We start from the raw sequence: 22394 nt of genomic DNA on the forward strand, positions 1-22394 counted from the left end.
TGAGCACTATTTCACTTGCAATTTTATTTTCCTTTTTAAAGTGTCCAAGGAGCAGAAAGAAAAAAACATTCTTCCATATTGTATCCTAATTAATTTACTACCTAACTTTGTTTCAAGACAGTGCCTATTTTCATATCTTATCTTATCATTGACTTTGTGGTCAAGGCTCACCCACTTCTAGTAAACTGCATCTTCATAAAGAACTTTAGGTGAGAACAGAGAGGTCAAAGCATGAAAGGCCAGTTAAAAATTCAGGAGGTCATTAAAAGGTAAACTGCTGTTATTTGGGAACAAAGAATTGCAAGTTGGGGAGCACAAATTTGGGTAAAATTCTCAAATGTGTTTCAAGGAAGGACAAAAGCCTGATTTTGCAGGATGAGATAATCATCAGGTAATGAAGTCATAAGGTACAAGTAGATAAAGGTTCATGGTTATCAGTTTTTCCAAACAATATATTGTTGCTCTTATGTACTTTTCAAGCAACTTGTTTATGAAACAATTCATTGCTCTTTGGCCAAATCCAAAAGTCTGACCCAAATTTGCAAATTGGTTTTCCTGTAGTGTCTTTCCAACTCCATTTTAAAATGGCTTCACTTATGTCAGCTGTTCACTGTCACCTTTTCTTGTAATCATGGCATTAAAGGAGGTTGCTGGAAAGGGTGGATCTGAGTGAGAAAAGCAAGGGGGAAAATGTAGTGTAAGAGCACCCCTTTGGAAGCTCAGATAGAGAAGAGAGTACCAAATAAAGGGTGTTGTGAGGACCCTCCCAGGGTGAGAAGCATGCTAAAGGTAGTCTATAGACCAAACATGATTGCCACTCAATGCCTCTCTTGCAAAACACAGTACCCAAAAGAAGAGAAAGAGAACAAGGGGGAATGCCCTGCCACAGAGGCAGGGTGGGACGGGGGGGATGGGGAGTGGGGACCTGTGGGAGCTGGGACCCGTGGTGGTGGAGGGATGGGTACTTGATCATTGTATAACTGAAACCCAAGCACAAAAATTTATAAGTCTAAAAAAATAAAGTGACTTAAAATCATTGTAAAAAAAAGAGCACCCCTTTGATATCTGTGGATTAAGGAAGGGACATTCTACCTAGGAATGCCACAGAAGAGAAACATTTTTGCATTTTAAAAGATGTGAAAATAAATTGTGAAGAAATATATGAGAGTAGTTAGATATCTTGAAGGAAAATAAAATAATAAAGATTTTTCTCTAAGGTAAAGCTGAATTCTGAGACTGTCCAGTTGCTGACCTAGGCAAATTTCCAACTCATGGAAACACGAGGAAATTCAAAAACAGGGTCTAGATGATTGTGAAACATTTTAGCCAGAAAACAAAGTGAACAGAGAGCTCAGGAGAATGTAAATTAAATTATGGATGGAGGACAAAGAGGACTTTCTCTTTAGGCAGAGAATTCTGGCTCTTGCAAACAATAGGGACTGAAAGCTATATAGGAAACTCAGCTTGATGTAGTCAAGATGTAGGCTGAGAAATGAGGAAGTCAGCCCTGAAGAAGGTAGAAGGAAAGTCCTTCCACCTTCATGTCTGTCTGAAGTCATTGTTGCCACAGTACCTGGTGACCTGAGCTTCTCATTTGGCCCAAAGCATCCCGGCAGCTCATTTGTTGTTTTAACAATGCTCCTTTATTGTTCCCAAAATGTTTTTTAGCAAAAAAGCCACCAGAGGACATGTTTTTTATTGTTTAGAGTGTCCAACCTTCTGGGATCAATAAGAATTTATAGTTCTTTGTTGTTGTTCATAGTCGTACACATGTTCATGGCCTTTGGGAAAATAAAGGGGGGGGGCAGAGAAAAGAGCAAAAACAATCACTCAGGCCATGGGCTAATGGAAAGCAGTGGCAGAAAAAACAAATTTTCATTAGAAATTAGGATGTGCTTTCATTTTGTTAGTGTCCATTTTTAAAAGCATCTATTTCCCAACGCTGGAAAAAGCTTATTAGAAACACTTTAGTGAGTTTTATGGGGTTCTTTGGGAAGCACTTAGGCCAGAGAGAGGATCCAGAAAGGAAGAGTTACTCTGGATATGGAAGCTTGGCCCTAACTTGTGGATGGAATAAAGGGCTGCCACACTGTCATAAGAGCATGACCAAACGCAGTGTATACTTAGAAGTCGCCAACTCCCAAACTTTAGATCCTCTCCTGATGAGAAATTCCTTATGAGGACAATCTGGTCAGGTCATGTTTGGCTTGAAAAGCCCTTCAATAGCACAATATTGTCCTTGCAGTAAGAAGTGCACATTTCCCCATAGCCAACAGGGTCTTCAGTGGTGCCCCTTAATTCCCCACATCCTTACCTTCTGTTCTCCAGTCCTGCCATTCAGTTTCTCAAGTGTGATAGGCTCTTTCCAGTTTCCAAGCCCATGTACCTGAGGGCCTTTCCACCTGGAATCCCCATACCAACATCCTTTTCGTAGTACTGCATACTCAGATGGCCTTCTTTCTGACTGTGCTACCTAACAGAGATCACTCACTGTTAGCCGGGCCCCTTATAGAGTATTTTTTTTCACAACACTTAGCCCAACTTTCAGTTACTTTATTTCAATTCTCTACCCCATATGTGGCTGGTGCATGTGTGCCTTCTACTCGAATGTGAGCTTTCTGAGGGGCAGGGGCCTCCACCATCCTGTTCACTTGTGTATCACACCTAGTGCCTACTTTAATTCCTCGATGGAATCATGAGCTGCTAGAATTTTTCTAGGGTACGTTTAGATGTCCCTGATTCTCATATGTGCCACTTTCTCTGTTGGCCACTGCAGTTCTGTGGTTGGCCACACATATGGTTCTCTTAACTCATGCTTTATAGTGCTCTCTTTGACCCCTTATGCCCTTCCTTGTGCAAAGGCAGAGGAGCTACACAGCCAACCACCAGCACACCACACCCTAATTTAATTCTATGCTTGGCACCCTCACTAATATTTTTCTTTTGTTTATATCTGTGTGTGTGTGTCTACTTTCAGGCAATAATAAAATCTCTTTTAGATCAGGGAATTCTTTCTGCTTTTGCTTTATCACTTTTCATTGTGCCTGGAAAGTAGTCTGGTGTTAATACGTATTTGTTGACTGGTTATCTTTTAGCCAGCCTCACTTCTCTGACCCTTATTAGTTATTTAAGCCTAGAGCTTTTTCCTTTGTAGAGCTGGAAATGTGAATGTGTCTGGGGACAGCTCCCCTTAAATGTCCCTTAAGTATCTCAAAATAACCTTCTCTAAATTGACTTCACTTCTGCCACAAAGATACAGCTTGTAGCCCTATTTTGGTAAAGGTCACCATATTTGCCTCCAGGGCCTGGTCCAAGACTTGTCTTTCTCCTGTCCCTATCTTGACCTCTCCTACCCAGCCCTTGAAATTGTACTTCTTAAATCACTTTTCTCTATTGTAAGCTTCACTGTTGCAGTTTTTCTTCTTACCATTGTCCACTGTTCACTTGGACACTATTGCAAGTTGCCCAATTGCCTTTTCTTAACTTTTATTCTCCAAAGTTTTGCCAGTTACCTTCCAGATTGATGCCACTCCTTTGCGCTAAACCCAGCAATAGCTCATCATTGTCTCCAAGGAAAATCCCAACTTCTCAATGTTTCAGGTGAGTTTGGTCACGATCTGACCCTTTACTTTCCCCTCTCACTTATTTCCATTGTTCTTGAAGAATACTTCTGTAGAAATTGCCACTTTATTGACTACTTACTGTGAGCCAAGCTTCATGCTAAGTGCTTTTCATCTATTACCCACTGGTAAACCCATGTTGAGTTATTTGTTTACTTCCTGCCTCCGCAATCAGCTCCTGCCACAAGCAATAGATGTTTGTTGAATAATTTAATGAATGGTTCTATTTTTCAAGGAACATTCAGTCTAAAGTTTGCAACAAATAAGTAAATAATTAATTACCTTGTACCAGAGCAGGACAATTTGTCTCTGACTCTAGCAGAACCAGGGAGAGCTAGATGTGACTCTCATAGCCAAGTGACACAGCCGCTCTCTTAACATTCCTGTACCTCTCACGCTTTTGTCTATATACTGATCTCTACGGTCCTTTGTAGACATGGACACCGTGAAATGCTAACCATGTAGATTTATAAATTAGCCCAGAAAACGATCCCTTTTCAGAATGTGCATGTTGAAATAGTTGAGGAGGCAGGCAGAGGCAGGTTTGTGTTGCAGGCGTCTGGGCCTTGGTAGTGTGATCCTCTCCTCCCTGCATGTGCACTTGGCACTTGCAGTATCCACCTGGGGCCTCAGAGCCTGGACCTGTTCCTCTGGGCAGTGGGCCAAGCCCCAGGCATTTCCTTTCTTCTCAAAGATTGTACTTATTCTCAGGGATGTCTGGAGGGAAAGAGCAAATAAACTACCTCTGTATAAGGTAGTACTATTGATGATGAATTAATGGATGGGCCTTATGGAGATATTTGCCCCAAAATTGACCTGACGGAATTCGGGGAGGTGGTCATCGGGAACTAGGAAGGAAGTGGGGGAGGGACTGTTTCTCTTCTACCAGTGGGGGGGTCACTAGTTCTGCTCTCAAGTGGATCTCTTTCTCTTCCTCTTGGACCCTTCTTTCATGGTCTCTCAGACTGCCTCTGAGAGTCGCTGCTGGTTATCCAAGAAAGTGCAGAGAGCTTTCTTTCAGAGACGCTGAATAGCTGGCAGATTGCAGCAGGGAGCCAGGTGAGGACTAGACTTGTCAGGGCTAATAAGTCTTGCCATCAGGAACATGAGGAGGATGAGACGTGGGCCTGGACTCTGAATACACGTGGCCACAGCAGCAACGAGGGCCTCATGTCAGGGAAGACTTACCAGATCCACCCTCCAGCCCCCTATCGGAGTGTTTATCTGCCCATTCAAGATGACACTTGGCGTCGCGTAGCTTGCTTGTGTGCTTGTCTCCTCTCTTAAGTGGAGTTCTCAGAAGGCTCTGTGCCTCCTTCACCTTGTGTCTCATTGCGATACCTTTAATCTAGTGTCTCAGACCTCAGTGAACATAGTGAATTAAAGCCTAATTCTTCCTCATACTCCCTTTACCAGTCTCAGGACAAGGAGATTGCTTGTGAACTTTAAGTCAAAAGTTCTTTCTGTGATATAGAGTCTCAGAAAAGTATCCCCTGTAAAACTAAACGACTTCTTGATGGAAGTAGTATAATACAAATGGATCAGCTTTGGACTTGCGGCCTAAATCTAAAGCTCATCTCTGCTGTTTGTCAGCCTGCTGGCCTTGCATAAGTTGCTAAACAATGCTTTCACCCTTAAAATAGTAGTCCTTAGAACATAGGTTGCTATCATAAATAAATGTGATAATGTGTGGAAAATTCTTTTTATAGTACAGAGTACATAGTGGACACTAGAAAATGAAAACTCTTTGTCTTGATAGTGGAAACTTGGTGTCATAGAAAATACTAATAGGAATCTAGCCCCTGTTTTTGATATTTCAGTAAAGTGTACGTTTACCCAAGATGAGGTCACTGAAGACATTCTCCAGTAAATGAGGTTGGAAGAAAGCCTTCAAAACTTAGAGGCCATGAAGGTGGAAAGTAAACATCTTTGTTGGTGGACCAAGGCTGGGAAACATTAGTATAATTCACCCTCTTACTGTCTTTCACTTCAAGGAAGAAGATTGTAAATTTAGTGCTTAGAACATTCTAATGATCTCATCCTGATTTATCTCAGACAATTATCTCTCCCTTTATGTGGTTTTGTTCTGTCTTAATTTGACCAACTCTGTACACATTGTTGTTGGAGCTTTTATTGTAGGATGTTTATTTAATGTCTTTTTTTATTGTAGCTCTCTAGTATAATTTTTTATATATTTTTTCAATTGACTCATAGTGAGATACACAGTTAAAAAGTTGTTCATGATTGGATTTCAGTCATATAATATTGAACACCCGTCCCTTCATCATTATACTTTTCCCACCACTTTTTCCCTCCAACCCTCCACCATACTCCTTCCTCCCCCAAGACTGCCTCTGTGGCAAGCACTTTTCTTCTCTGTCTGTCTCCATCTCTGTCTGTCTGTCTGTCTCTCTCTCTCTCATATAAATATAGTATAATTTAATGTTGAGGGGAAAAGCTTACCATCTTCCTTCTACCTTAGATTCCTCTGACTATTCAGAAGACTTTAGTACACCATATAATTTTTAACATCATTTCGTCTATATTTTATAAAATGTCATGGGTATTTTTATAAGAACTGCTTCAAATCTGTATAGTACTTTGGTGTTTGGGAAGCCACCAGACTGTGAATCTATATGAACAAAAGCAAAAAGTAAACAAATTCTAAAAGCTTTCAAACATCTACTTCCATCAAGAACCAAATAGACATGCTGATAATCTTCATAGTGTATCTTTGAGATGGGAGACTCAGCATACATTTTTCAAAACATCATGTTGAACCTTTCTAAAAGCATTCAGTATAAATAACATAATGCCATAGGAAGAAAGCTGGCCTGGGAATCAAAAAGTCTGAGTTCTTTGATTTGATTATGTCATTTCCTGGTGATGCTGTTTGTATTGGTGTGGGTAGCTTTAAGAAGCAGAATTCTCTCTGGATAATGAAGGAGGGAAAAAATTATTAAAAGGATCCTGGGTGATTCACAGTATCTTTTTTTTTGTTTTTGATTTTTGGTTTTTTTTTTTTTTTGGATTCACAGTATCTTTGAAATGGTGGGAGAAAAAAAAAAGCTTGAGGCTAAATTCTAGGAACAGTGCCCAGAACAGGCCTGTAGAACTGATGAGAACATGGCCTGTATTACCACTGCACCACCCACTACTCGTTGCTGCATTTGCACTGCTGCCAAGAACCATATTTTACTAAAACCATTACTGCCACCACATTTGGCAGTCTTGTGTCCTTTGCACTCTGGAAAGCTGGCCACCTATTTTTCTTTTCTTTTTTTTTTTATTACTTTCTCCTCCTTCTGCCCCTTCCCACCCCCTCTTTTTTTCAGTGCCAGGGATTGAACCCTTTGCACAGACTAGGTATCCACTCTACCAATGAACTACACCCCCAGCCAAACTGGATACCTCTGATAATGCACATGGTTCATTCTAAGCTATTGTTTTTTCTTGTCAGTCCCACTCAAGTCAAAGTCAGCTTCCTTGATTGGTAGAGCCTACATATTTATTTCTTATTGACTTATTTATTTGTTTTTTTGGGTCACACGTGGTGATGCTCAGAGGTTACTTCTGGCTGTGTGCTCAGGAATTACTCCTGGTGGTGCTCAGGAGACCTTATGGAATGTCGGGGATCAAACCGGGGTTGGCCACTGCAAAGCAAATGTGTTCCCCATTGTGCTATCACTCTGACCCCAAGCTACATATTTCATACCTAAAGGAATGCTGGGGAATTGTGCTTGAAATTCTAAGTTGGGTAGCAGGGAATATAAGATAGAAATTTTCCCAGACATAGAAAGGTAATTGTAAACACCCTTTTCATTTGCTATGAATATTGAGAGAGAGCAAATACAAGCCAGCACAAGCCAAACAGAAAACGAAATGTTGACATTGTAAACTAAACTCCTTGTTAGTAACCACACCAAGCAAAGCTACTTGCCTAGTTTTCCCACTTTGCAGATATTGCTCTGATCTACCGAGCAGTGAAACCAACACATAACTCTTCTCTGTACTTTGATTCTTCTGCAATCTTTAATGAACCTTTTAGAGTTTAAATTCTTAAATGAAGATACTGGATTAGGTTCAAGTTCATTAATTGGAAGCTGAGAGTTGTATTTTTGTTTGACTTTTGTTCAATGTCTTTAAAATTAGGAGCTTTAAAATTAAAAAAAATCTATATATCTGGTGACTTTTAGAAAATAGTGTTTGCTTCATAGCAACAATCAGTTGAGGATGAGAAAGAGTCTCCGAGGAACTTATTTTCTGCTTTTCTTTCCTAGTTCTGTAATTCCTTACTGTCTTATACCTTTCCCAATTATCTTACCTGCATACACTTGTAGGAATGTGACTAGATAACCTTTGGATTAGATTATTATAAGGTCCCTTTCTGCCATAAAATTTTATTATTTTGTTACCCTGGATAGAGTGGAAATAAGCATTTAGGTATCACTGAATATATAACCCAAAGGAGAACTCAAAGTTGACATAAATTAGTATCTACATATATTTGTGTATCTAAAAACTCTAAAAGATTCAGATTAAAAATAGAATCAAGAGTTCAGCAAACTAGCCAATATCAAGAAAACTACATAAAGTTGGGGCTCGAAAGATAGTAGCACAGCGGCTAGGGCATTTGCCTTGTATGAGGCTAACCTAGGTTCGATTCCCAGCATCTCATATGGTCTCCTGAACACTGCCAGGAGTAATTCCAGAGTGCATGATCCAGGACTAACCCCTGCTCAATGCCGGGTGTGACCCAAAAACTAAAAAAAAAAAAAAAGAAAGATAGTATAGCAGGGAGGGCTCTTGCCTGGCACATGACCAACCCGGTTTCGATCCCCAACATCCCATAATGTCACCCACACTCCATCAAGAAAATTTCTTAAGTGCATAGCCAGAAGTACCCCCTGAGCATTGCCAGGTGTGACCCAAAAACCAAAACAAAACAAAATTATTAAAGAACAATAGTTTTACTTCATACCACTAATAACCAGAAAATGTTATGCAATGAGGCAACAAAAATTGTATTGTATATCATAGTGCTTTGAATAAAAAGAAAGTAATAGAAATATTGTGGAATAAAGTGGAAAAATAAATGTGCAAGACTAAAATGAATACAATTTTAAAACCTTGAAATATATCTGAGTGGGAAGACACCATTGTAAAAATTCGAATGTTTCCAAAGTGATCTGTACATTTGAAGCAATTCTAATCAGAATTATATTGTAGCTTTTGTTGTTGCTGTGGTTAGATTTGGTTTGGTTTTACAGTATTAGTGATGAAAAATGATTATTGATTATTGATTATGGGATATAATCATGAAATTGAGAAAATATTGTGCAGAGTATTACATTCAATAATAGAATTTATAGACATTTTAAAGTATGATAATATAGTAGTAGGGTAATAACCCAAAATATTCATGATAATATAGTAGTAGGATAATAACCCAAAAGATAGCGTCTATAAAAGACCCATTTTAGTGGACTTCCTTTAATGTGTGGAGAACTCAAATCAGTGGCGAACTAATGTACAGTTAATAAAGGTTTAATAGGATTTTATTGGGAAAGGTTTTTTTTAAATACAGTTTTATTTTGTGGTAGGATATAGGTTTCCAGATAGCCATAGAGGAAAAAAGGTCTGCATTGACTGCATGAAAATTGTATATTTCTCTATAGTAAAATACATCACAAACAAGATTCAAAGAAAAATGACAAGTCAAAAAAATTGCTATCAGATCTAAAACTACAGAATTAATATCAAATATTTATGAAAAGCACATTAAAATCAACAATAAAAGAATTAAGGACAGGAATAATTCACAGAAGGACTGCAGATGGTCTCTAAAGCCATGAAAAGATGCCCAATAATTGTTAGAGCTGGAACTATAACGGAATATAATTTCTACCTCTTATATTAACATTTGTTAAAATTTAAAATTTTCCCATTGATTTATCACTTGTTTACATATTATGGAATCTCGGGGGTTTTATTTCTCACCTCTGTATTTGTGTAGTTATCACCACTCCCACTCTCAGTGTTCAAGTCTGTATTAGGAACAGTTTTGAAGGATATCACTGATTCCACAACTACTCTCGTGGTTGGTAATGCATTTTTAATTGGGTATTTTGGAAAGCAATTGACAATATGTGTCTTTTTACACTATTTTACCTAATATTTGACCTTTTACAATTTTTTGTTCCAAAAAATGTCCACATAAAATGTCATATATGTGGGTATGTGTGTGCATTATGCATGCACTGTTAGAGCAAGCTATGATAGTAAAAACATGGAAAAATCAAATAATCAAAAATAAGGTAGATTCTACTGCAGTAAATTTAATAACAGAACTATTTAGCCATTAGAAAGAATATGGGAGGCCAAATATTAATACCTGAAGAAATGTTAATTGTATCAGTCCAGACGATATAGTACTACTACAGTGACAGCTAACCTGCAAATCTCAGGGAATAAAATCAACAAGGGCTGGAGTGATAGCACAGCGGGTAGGGCGTTCGCCTTACAAGCGGCCAATATGGCCGACCCGAGTTCGATTCCTCCGCCCCTCTCGGAGAGCCCGGCAAGCTACCGAGAGTATTCGATATGCCAAACACAGTAACAACAAAGTCTCCAATGGAGACGTTACTGGGCCCGCTCGAGCAAATCGACGATCAACGGGAGGGCCTTTACCTTTTTACCTTAAAATCAACAAAGGTTTGTCTCTTGTCCACTCTGTGTTAAATTGTAGTTTTTAGGAAAAAATTGTTCATAAGAAAACACTCAGGGACAGAAGCTGGCATATCAGCGACTGCCTTGAATGCTGGTGATCACTACTAAAAAAGGATATTTGGTGGATGAAGCCCAACAAATTCTCCGCTTTGAAGAACAATATGTCATTTCTGCTTTCAATACATCGACCTGTAGTAAGTACATGGCTTTACCCATGTGTCCAAAAGAAAGAGGAATGGAATCAGGCAGATGGCTCAAAGGGATAGAGCACATTCTGTGTATGTGTGAGGTCTTTTTTTTTTAATTTATGTAGGAGTACTGCTATTTATTCAACCACTGATTAGCTGATTGAATTGGGCATGAACTCCAGCTTACTTTTTTTTCATATTTTTTTCTTATATTTTATTTATTGAATCACCGTGGGAAAAGTTACTAAGCTTTCAGGTTTGTCTCGGTCATACAATGATCAAACACCTTTCCCTTCACCAGTACTCCTTTTTCACCACCAAGAACCCCAATATACCTCCCCTCCCACCCCTACCAATGCCTGTGAGGTAGATTATTTCTACTTAACTCTTCTCTACATTGATTACATTCATTATTTCGACAAAAGATGCACCATTATTGTTTAGAATCCCCCCCCCCCCCCCAATAATCAGAATTGCTGAAAAGGCATTGTGAAATACTTTGTTTTCTATAGCTGGTTATGAGAATCATATAATGTCACAGGGCTGCAATTTTGCATTTCTGCAAAGAGCCAGATAATTATGAGATTGGTTTCTGTGCGTCTGGTGTTATGGCTGTGCCGGAGAGCCAGTCAAGGTGGGCAACTCGTGACCTCGGTAGGGCATGAAGGATGAGCCGGTACTGTCCCCTTCCCATGAGAATGCAATTGCCCCGTCACCGCCAGCTCATACCTGGCTTTCCAATAAGCTCTGAGGGGGCGGCCACCTTGCTGCCAGGGGGGAAAAAGGTGGAAGGGAGCAACACCCTTTCCCTCCCAGAGAGGCATGGCGCCATAGTTTAACGCATGGTCCATTCACTTTTCTGCCGCAAGCCACCAGGCTCTGGATTAAGTCCTTTTGCCTCTGGAGCCATGGCCATGCTGGGAAACCGCTCATGGGGGGCAACTCGTGACCTTGGTAGGGCGTGAAGGACAAGCTGGTACTGCCCTCCTTCCCATGAGACTGCAGTTGCCCCATCACCGCCAGCTCATACCTGGCTTTCCAATAGGCTCTGAGGCAGCGGCCACCTTGTATACAATCCAGATGCATTTCTGCCAAAAGCCGCTGGGTTTTGAGATTTGTTTCTGAGTCTCTGAGATCATGGCTGTTAATCAGCTTGATCAGGAGCCAGGGAGGCCGTTTGTAGGTGGCGACTCGGGGTCTCGGGGTCTTGTTGGGATGGGGAGGGGAAAGGGTCAGTTCCACCCCCATCTGGTGAGACCCCGTGTGTCTCGTCACTGCAGGCCCAAACCTGACTGTCTGGTGACCTCTGGAGGATGGCGGTCACTGGGCCGCCAGGGGAACAGTACAGGGCACGAAACCTATTCCCACTTGGAGTGGCCCAGTGCCATTAATTACTGCAGGAACAGGACACATGTCTGCCAAAAGCCTCTGGGTTCTGAAATTTGTTTCTGAGTCTCTGGAATCATGGCCATTAAGCAGTTCGATCAGACACAAGAGAGGCCATGCCTCCAATTATATAGCTGAGCCAGAGGTGGTTTGTGGGTGTGTTTCCCACATACCTAACTTTTGGTCATTTACTTTCTTGGTAAACTTTGCCCCAAGTTTTTGGGGTCTGGCCAAAGGCACAGCAGCAATTTTGGGGTATCTGAAAGCCTGATGGTGCCATCAGGCTGCTGATGCACTCGCCTCACAGGTACAGATTGACCTGCTGGCGGCACCATACCGCCTATGTGTGAGGTCTTGAGTTTGATCCCTGATACTGCATGGTTCCTGAGCACTGCCAGGCCACATATCATCTAAATGGTCTGTGCATCTTTGAGCACTGCTGAGGAAGCAAGCCCCCATGAAATAAAGTAAGAGGAAAGTGGGGCTGGAGTGATAGCACAATGGGTAGGCCTCGCACGTGGCCAACCCGGGTTCGATTCCCAGCATCCAATATGGTCCCCTGAGCACCAACAAGGAGTAATTCTTGTGTGCAGAGCCAGGAGTAACTCCTGTGCATTGCCAGGCACTAATGACTACCACCAAATTTATGTCATGCTGATTTTTAGAAAAAGCAACATTCGGAAATGTGTATGTAATGTGATCCTATTTCTGTCCAAAATTTCAAAGTTTGTGTATGTGTATATTTATATAAATACTTTAAAGATTGTATGTCCATTGAGGAAATCCTAGCCAGGTACATATCAAGTTGTTGATAATGTATTCCTTATTCTTTTATTGGTTTAAACGCTGAGCAACTATAAAAAAGTGAAAGATGAATTTTAGATAAAATCCCAGCAAATTAAACCAAAAAGCTTGGGGAAAGATTACTGAACACTTTTTTTTTTCTTGCATCAATTTTTATTAAGATATAATAGCAAATGCTGGAAAGATGTTCTAAGCAAGTGGCTTAGAATCAGAGAATGATATAAGTTACTAAACAATATAGTATTGATTAATGAACTTGCTTAAAATTATTGTATTCTATTCTTGAACATTTTATACCAATGGTATGAAATCTCAGAACTTTGCATTTAAAATTTAAAGTTGAATGGTATAGTTTTATAAAATTTCCTAATCTTATCATATTAGAAACCAAGTTTTACTCATCCATTTCCCACCATTTAAGGAAAAATTTTAAAATAGTCCAAAAATTTGAGAGGATTGAACCCAGCACTTCTATTGGATCATTAACATTTTACTATGTTATATCTCTTAGTTTATTTATCCATCTATCCATTAATCCACCATAATTTTGGTGTATTTCTAAGAAAATTACAGACATTGTTGACTTCCCTCTAAAAGGTTCATCGTTCTTCATTGTTCAAAAGATCATAAATATGGAGGCCAATGAGTTAGTACAGAGCTTTGGGTACTTTACTTGCTTGCAACCAACCATGGTTCTACCCCTAGCACCAGCTCTTTACATGGTCCCCTGAGCATGAACAAGAGCGATCCCTGAGCACTGCCAGTGTGGCCTATCCCTACCTGCCCCAAGTTCACACACGTTAAGAATGCATTTATTGGGATTTTATAAATGTATACACTTGTGCAACCCAAGTACCTATTATGATAAAATATTACCAGCAGCCAGGATATTCCCTCCTACCCCATCCCAGTGAGTCCCATTCAAGAGGTAAGTACTTCCCTGATTCTTTTCTACTGCAGTTTTCCTGTCCTTAAAATTCATATAAGTGAAATTATGTACTGTATTCTTTTGTGGAATCTCTCGGTATAATTTTTGTGGTTTGTGGTTCACACATATTGTTGAGCATATCAGCAAATTGTTTTTTTTTTAATACTCCCTTGTTTATTCTTTAGCCTATTAATGGATACCCGGGTTATTCACAATTTGTGGCTAATATAAATGATCCTTTTCTGAACACTCTTGTATAGATAATTTTGTGAACATATAACTTTCTTTGCATTTTTATCTAATTTTTTATTGAATCTCCATGGATTACAAAATTATAAAAATACTTATGATTGAGTTTCAGGTATATATTGTTCCAATACCAATCCCTTCACCAGTTCCACTACCCTCCCCTAATTCCCTCTTGACCCCCAGCCTGCCTCTGTGGCAGGCAATTTCCCCCTCCCCTACTGTCCTAGTGTTCTCTTCCCTAGTTTATTTACCCAGTGGATGTACCAGTTACATTGCCCCTGTGTAATATATGAATATCTGGTCACATCACAACCTTGCCAGTACTTTTTTCTAAGTGCTTTATCATTTTAGCTTCCACTCTTATCTATGACTCATCTAAAATTAAGTTTTGGGGGGTTTGGGGGCCACACCTTGCAATATTTGGTATTGTAAGGTTTTTAAATTGAAACTATCATCCATGTCATCCTATCTTGTAGTAGTTTAGTTTGCATTTTCCTGATCACTCATAACATTAAGCACTTTTTAAATGTGCTTTTTAACTATTATATTTTTATAATATATATTTAATATATATTACAGCCATAGCACAGCGGGTAGGGCATTTGCCTTGTACACAGCCAACATGGCCGACCCAAGTTCTATTCCTCCGCCCCTCTTGGAGAGTCCGGCAAGCTACGGAGAGTATCTTGCCTGCACGGCAAAGCCTGGCAAGCTACCCGTGATGTATTCGATATGCCAAACACAGTAACAACAAGTCTCACGATGGAGGCGTTACTGGGCCCACTCGAGCAAATTGATGAACAACGGGAGGACAGTGACAGTGACAGTGATACATGTGTAATATTTGGTAAACAAATGTAAATAACATTTTGTACATATTTCGGGGAAGTACCCTTTAAATCTCATGTGCCCCCAAGTAAGATAATGAAATCTTATACCAATATTTTGTTGGTTTTTTATTGAGGTTTTTTGATTTTCATTGTTTTGTTTTGGGGCCACATGTGGCAGTCATCAGGGTTCACTCCTTGTCCTGCACTTAGATCTCTCCAAGTGGTGCAAGGGGAACCATATGGATTGCCAGGACTCAAACTCAGGTTGGCCGTGTGCAAGACAAGCTCCCCACCCACTAGACTATCTAGCCCTATATTATTGAATTGTAGGAGTTCTATATATTTTAGATGCCATTTTTCAGATACATGACTTGAAAATATTGTGGTTTTTAAAAAACGGTGCTGTGAATTAAAGCCGGGCCTCACACATGCAAGGTAAATGCATTACTAATAAGCCTTATCTCCAGCCACTCCACATATTTCTTTCATAATATTTATTTTCTTAGTGTATTTATTTTTTTTTTGGTGTGGGAAGCCCTAAGATTTATTCCTGGTTCTGCTCTCAGGGGTTATTCATGGTGTTGCTCAGGGTATTATATATGGTGCCAGGAATTGAACCAGTGGCCCGAAAGATAAGTACTTTAACCCTTTTACCATCTTTCTTATTTGACAGTAGTATTCTCTGATGACTACATAAACATATAAAGTGTTGATGAAGTCCAAATTGTCAATATTTTCTCTTATACTTATTGCATTGTATAATCTGTTTAAGACATGTTTGGTTATCTCATAGTTACCAGAATATATTTTCTTTTCTATTTTTTATTAGTGAATCACCATGAGGTACAATTGTAGACTTACAAATTTTGGTGCTTGGGTTTCAGTTATACAATGATCGAGTACCCATCCCTCCACCAGTGCCCATTCTCCACCACCACTAATCCTAGTATCCCTCCCACCCACCCCCCAATCCCTCCCTGCCTCTGTGGCAGGGCATTCCCTTTTGTTCTCTCTCTCCTTTTGGGTGCTGTCGTTTGCAAAAGAGGAATTGAGTGGCAATCATGTTCGGTCTATTGTCTATTTTCAGCAAGCAACAAGATATATTTTCTGTGCTTTTTTTCTAAGGGCTTTATCATTTTAGCTTCCACTTTTACCTATGACTCACATAAAATTAAATTTTGGGGAGAATTCTGGGACCACACTTGGCAATACTTAGGGGTTACTTCTGACTCTGCAATCAGGAATTACTCTTGGCTATGCTTGGGACCATATGGGATGACAGCGGGTTGGTCATGTGTAAGGCAGTCTCCCTACCCACTGTCATATTGCTCTCACCCCTAAAATAGTTTTTATATGAGATGAGGTAAGCATAGAGGTTTATTTTACTTAAAATCTGAAAAATGATTAAATGATAATGATCATTTAAGAATGAATTTTAAATGATAATTTAAAATTCTTAACCTATAGGGCCAGAATTTTTCATATTAAAATAAAAATTCCACAACCTAAAATATAACTTAGAAATGGATTTTTAGAATAAAAACATTTTTATTACATTAGTGGCATTATCTTCACCCATTCATTAACCGCTTCCCATGGCATAGTTATGAGTGTTAAAATAAATGTTCTTTTGCAATGAAATGATGATATTCTATGTTTTATCATATCTTATAGTCTTCAACAATTCCTTCCATAAAATATTCCTACTTGAGTACTGAAGTGTCCTCACTAAATATTCTGGTTAGCTTAGGAATGCTAGACACCAGTGATCTTCTAAATCCAAAGAAACTGTAGCTCTACACTTATGGTGGACTGTATCTCCCATCCAGCTTATTCATCTGCAGTGTGAACTTAACACTCCTCCTGAAAGTGGGGGTATATACACCATCCACACCTTGAATCTTGAGTGGTCTTTTGTTTAACTTGTAACAAATAGAACATGACACAAGTGATGTTCTGTGACTTCTGAGGCCAGGTCAGGAAAGATGTGGCTTCTTTACATTGTGTACTGTGACATTTGCTTTTGGAGCTCTGAGCTGCCAGGTAAGAAGTCCTACTACCTTCAGGCTGCTGTGCTATGAAGAAACCCAGGGCATGTGCAGAAACCATGGCAATAATTCCATTGATATTTCAAATTGAGACCTTAGCTGATGAGCCTTGCTGTTCACTGTACTTGTACCCTAACACATCTGCTCATCATTCAAGTCCACAAGTTCAGCCTCTTCCAAACGGAAACCCCCGACATTCTCTGCCTTTTCTGAATTTTTGGAAACCATGGAATGGATGTTTTTAGCAGATAGTTTGTAGGACAATTTGTTACACAATAGTAACAGGAGCACAATCCATCATCATGTTTTAGGGAATTAGAGGACTGAAAAGATGCAGCCCTGAATTAATTTTTAATTTTTTCAGAAACAATTTTACATTCTTTACTCTTGTAGCATCAGAGCTTCCCAGTTCTTTAATTACAGAGGCAGAAAAATCCTGTGCCACATCTTGGAAGCTACTCTTGAGAAAAGATCTCTCTGTCTGATTAGAAAGCAGAATATACTCCAAAAGAACTCTTTGTTCTGTGCCTTCCATCTGGAAGAATAGTAGATCACTCTGATTCTGCATGCACTGAGCCGAAAGAGGTAGCTTTTGTGAATTGAGATGTATGTTCTATCCAAGGAAGCTGTGACCTCATTTTCCAAGATCACATTTGATTTTTTTAAGTTCTAATTTATTTTTAAACTTATATAGGAAAGTATTAATTCTTCTTGGTATATACAGTTTTATGATTTTATGATTGTGACAAATTCCTCAAGTTGTCTAAGAAGAACATAAAAAATGATACAGAACAATTCTGAAAAAGATATTTTGAAATGATCATTCTGGATAAGAACTGTATGCTGAAAATAGGTAAAGGAATGAATATGATGTCTCAGTAACTATTGCAAACCATAGGGGAGAGAGAAAGATTAGAGGGAGAAGGAGGGGAAGAGAGGAAGAGAGAGGAAGAGAGAGAGAAGAAGAGAAAGAGGAAAGTGTCTGCCATAGAAACAGACTTGGGGGTGGGTTGAAAATTGGGGACATTGGTGGTGGGAAATACACACTGGTGGAGGAATGGGTGTTGGAACACTGTGACTGATACCTGACTATGAACAGCTGTGTAACACTATCTCACAGTGATTCAATTAAAAAAAAAATTTAAAAGGGAGGGAGGGAAGGAATAGAGGGAGGGAGGGAAGGAATAGAGGGAGGGAGGGGAGGGGAGGGGAGAGAGGGGTGGGAGGGGGAGGAAGAAAAGAGGAATTCTGCTTCTCTTGAGTAAAGAATTAGGAATGGAATGTTTGGATCATATGGTAGGCAGGCATTCAACTTTGTAAGAAACTATCAGACTGTTATTTTGTACTTTGAAAGAGATTTTTAAAATATGTGTTTTGCCAGATTTTTCCTTAGATACTTAATATTCTTATTACTTTTATATGGGCTGGAGCGATAGCACAGCGGGTAGGGCGTTCGCCTTACAAGCGGCCAACATGGCCGGACCCGAGTTCGATTCCTCCGCCCCTCTCGGAGAGCCCTGCAAGCTACCGAGAGTATTCAATATGCCAGACACAGTAACAACAAAGTCTCCATTGGAGACGTTACTGGGCCCGCTCGAGCAAATCGACGATCAACGGGAGGGCCTTTACCTTTACCTTTACCTTTTATCTTTTTATGGTTTCTCTAATGCCATGGGCATTTGCAATGTATACACTTTTAATAACACTATACTAATTCATGGCTAATGCAGATACTGCATAATAACAAAAATTCATAACTCTTCCATCCTTTGTATCATTTTTTTTTCATTTACTTATGCAGAAGAATGTAAATTATAGACAAACATATAAGCTTCTGTCTCTATACATAGACTATTAGATTGCTGACATAATTTTTTTCAACAAGCTATTGTGTTAGATCACTTATGAATAAGAAAAATCAAATTCTTTACCTTCACCTAGCCCTTCTCTGGTGTTACCCCGTTTATTTATGTGGATCCTTTCTGACTTGTATCAATTCCCTTTGTTATGAAGAACATCTTTTAACATTTCTTTCAAGGCTGCTCTACTTAGCAACATATTCCTTCAATGTTTGTTTGTCTGAGAAAATCTTTATTTTTCCTTTACTTTGGAATGATATTTTTATAGGATATGGAATTCTGTGTTAGTATATTTTTTCCTCACTCTCATGTTTTGTGAGAAGTCATGTATAATTCTTACTAGTCATATATTCTATTTTATTTGTTTAGTATCGCTAGTTTAAACCCAGAGCCTCTCACATTAGAGGCAAGCACTTCGCCACGGAGCTATATACCCTCTTAGCCTGCTGTAATTCTTATCTCTAACACCCTACCATGCCACCAATTGCTACAGTATTTTTCAAACAACCACCCCACAGTTATTTCAAGAATTTATCTTAAAACATTTTATGATTTGAATATGATATTTTGTCTAGGTATAGTACTTTTTTGGTGGTGGGGGAAGGGATTTGGCCCACACGTGGAGGTGCTCAGGGATGACTTCTGCTTAAGAAACCATACAAAATGCCAAGTACTGAACAAGCATCCACAGCTGTGAGAGGCAAGTGCCTTAATTACTGCATCATCTCTCCAGCCCCTGGGTATAATTTTTTTTGTTTTTTATTTATATTAACTCATGTTCTCCAAGCTTCCTGGGCCTGTGGTTTAATATCTAACATTAATTTAGTGTCTGCATGTGAATGTGCCCATTTCTGAATTATATTCTGCTCCATTGATATGTTTATCTCACTTGGCTCCAATACCATGTTTTCTTGACTACTGGGTTATAATAAATGTTGAAATCAGGTAGTGTTAGTCCCACAACTTTGTTCTTTTTCAAAGCCATTTTATTTTACTAGGTATTTTAGCTCTACTGGGTATTTTTGGTTGTTTGGTTTTTTGGTTGGTTGCTTGTTTTTTGAAGTAAAAACATTTTGTTTGGAAGGGGAAGGAGGGAGAGAAAGTGAGAGTAACGCTCTCAAGAGAGAACGCGGGCTTCTCCAAAGGCCCCTGCATACACCACAACATTAGGTATGAAAGTACACATTTCAAGAGGGAAGATGCGGGTGACACATGTGCTTAGGCTTCACATGGTCTCAGCCACATGGGAGCAAGCATCACGTTGGATCAGGCAGCATATGCGCCAACTACTGGGCATTTTTGTACTTGGTATTTCTTTTGTAACTGGAAAATCAATCTGTCATTTTCTGATTGTTATTACATTCACTCATAATCATAGTATACCTCTTTATTTGGAATTTAGTTGGAAATGCTTTGTAGTTTGGAGGAAACAGGTCTTGCACATTTCATCAGATTTATCTCTCAACATTTCATTTTGTGTGTGCTTTTCAAAATTGTATTATTTTAATTTTCAGTTCCAGTTATATACTGCTTGAACATCGTCACGATCATGGTCATGGTTCTCCCGTTGTTCATCGATTTGCTCGAGTGGGCCCAGTAACGTCTCCATTTTGAGACTTGTTGTTACTGTGTTTGGCATATTGAATACTCTCAGTAGCTTGCCTGGCTCACCAAGAGGGGTGGAGGAATCGAACCTGGCTCGGCCAGGTTGGCTGCGTGCAAGGCAAATGCTCTACCCCTGTGCTATCACTATGACTAATACTTATATATTGATTTTATATACTACTGCATTGCTGAACTCACCTATTAGTCCTGATGGCTTCCTTTTTTGTTCAGTTTGGCTTGCAGTTGTATTATCTGTGAATTAAGGCAGTTTTACTTCTTTCTAAACTGGATACTTTTGTATTTATTTCTCTTGCCTTATTGTGCTGACTGGAAGTGCCAGTACATTGTTAAATAGAAGAGAATATTATTCTCTTTTTCCTAGAATTAAGGGGAAAGTATTTTATTTATTTTTTTAGCATTTGATTTTCAGCATTAAAGATGGTGCTGGGCTGAAGATATAATACAGAAGGGAGAGCTCTTGCTTTGCATGCAGCTGACTCACATTCGATCCCCAGTACCACATATAGTTCCCCAAGCACTGCCAGGAGTGATTCCTGGCACCACTGTGTGTGACAAAAGAAAATTTAATATTATACTCATGAAAGATTTCTTGCAGATGTGTTTTATCTGGTTATAGAAGTTTCTTTTAATTTCTATTTGTAGAATAATTTATATTATAACCCACTGTATTAGTTTTCTGTTTCTATTTTTAATATGGTGAATTATACTGACCTGATTTCAAATGTTAAAGATTGCATTTTGAAGATAATTCTCACAAGGTCATGATGTTATTTTCTCCTTTACCTTTTGATGACCTTTTGAAGTGGATTACCTTTTGAAGTGGATATGAAGCTCTCTCCAGCACCTGTTTTCCTTACCAACATGAAGACATATATGTAATCCCCATTCTTCCTTTTTCGTATATGTAGTTCCATAAATAGTTACAGTATTGCTTTGCATTTAAACAATGTATGTAGGGGCTAGAGCAATAGCACAGCGGGCGTTTGCCTTGCATGCGGCTGATCCGGGTTTGGTTCCCAGCATCCCATATTACTCCTCTGCCAGGAGTAATTCCTGAGTGCAAATTCCAGGAGTAATTCCTGAGTGCAAAGCCAGGAGTAACCCCTGAGCATTGCCGGGTGTGACCCCCCCCCCAAAAATAAACATTGTATGTAAAGACAGAACACTGTACATATCCTCTCAATAAACACATGATTTTGAGGAACTCGATGTCAGTAATGTAAATCTAGCTGCTGGTTTTCCTTCCTCCCCTTTGTTGTTGCAATAACCACGAGTGTTATACACTTGGTGACAGTGCCTGCACACTTGCTTGTGATGCTTGCTGAGTATGGCACAGTTGGTTGTGGTGCTCACACACATTTGTTCTGGCTCTGACAGAGTTGCCAAATCTCACTGGCATGTGGGACAGTGCTAGGGATCAAACTTTCGGTCTCATGTCTGCAAGACATCCATTTACTGTTCCTGCCCCTAGCTCATTTATTATTATGTTTTAGTGTGATTTATTAACAAATTTCAGTTTACCGATTTCTACTTATGTATTAGTTCCATATGGCCACTTTTCCAAATGACCATATTTAAGTCAGTTAAAACAGAAATTTATTCTCTCAGTTCTGGAGGCCAGAAGTTCCAAGTCAGTACCACTGGGTTAAAATAAAGGTGTGAATGAGGCCATGCTGCTTCTGGCAATTCTCTGGGAGAGTTGGAGTCTGGCTTGTTGACTATATTACTGTAATCTGTGCCTCTTTTACTTTATTTTTTACTTTTTAATTTTTTCACCTTTTATTACATGAGAGAGAATTATTTTATTTTCTCTTGCAAGAATATCTATTGAAGTCCATCAGGATAATCCATAATAATTTCTCTACAAGTAGATCCATAAATTAACAATATCCGAAGACTCTTTTTCCAAATAAGTCTTTATGGGTTCCAGAGATTAAGTCCTGATAACATTGGGAGTCATTCTTCAGACTCCTGCACTTAGAACAACTAGTTTGTTATTACAAATAGGTGGAAAGGACCATCCTTTTACACATCTCTGTGAATATAGACTCCAGTTCTCCAGAATAGAAACCTAAAAATAGAAATGCTGGTCTATAGACTGTATCTTCAACTTTACTCAATAACATT

General features: G+C 39.2%; 1 protein-coding gene across 2 annotated transcripts in view; it reads left to right on the forward strand.

Moving 5' to 3' along the window:
* EFHC2 (EF-hand domain containing 2) overlaps positions 1-22394 on the forward strand; it is a 316613-nt gene that overhangs the window by 205650 nt on the left and 88569 nt on the right. The gene's annotated exons all lie outside the window — the stretch shown is intronic.

This window comes from Sorex fumeus, unplaced genomic scaffold, assembly GCF_029834395.1.
Source record: "Sorex fumeus unplaced genomic scaffold, SorFum_2.1 ptg000086l, whole genome shotgun sequence".
NCBI classification, from domain to species: Eukaryota; Metazoa; Chordata; class Mammalia; order Eulipotyphla; family Soricidae; genus Sorex; species Sorex fumeus.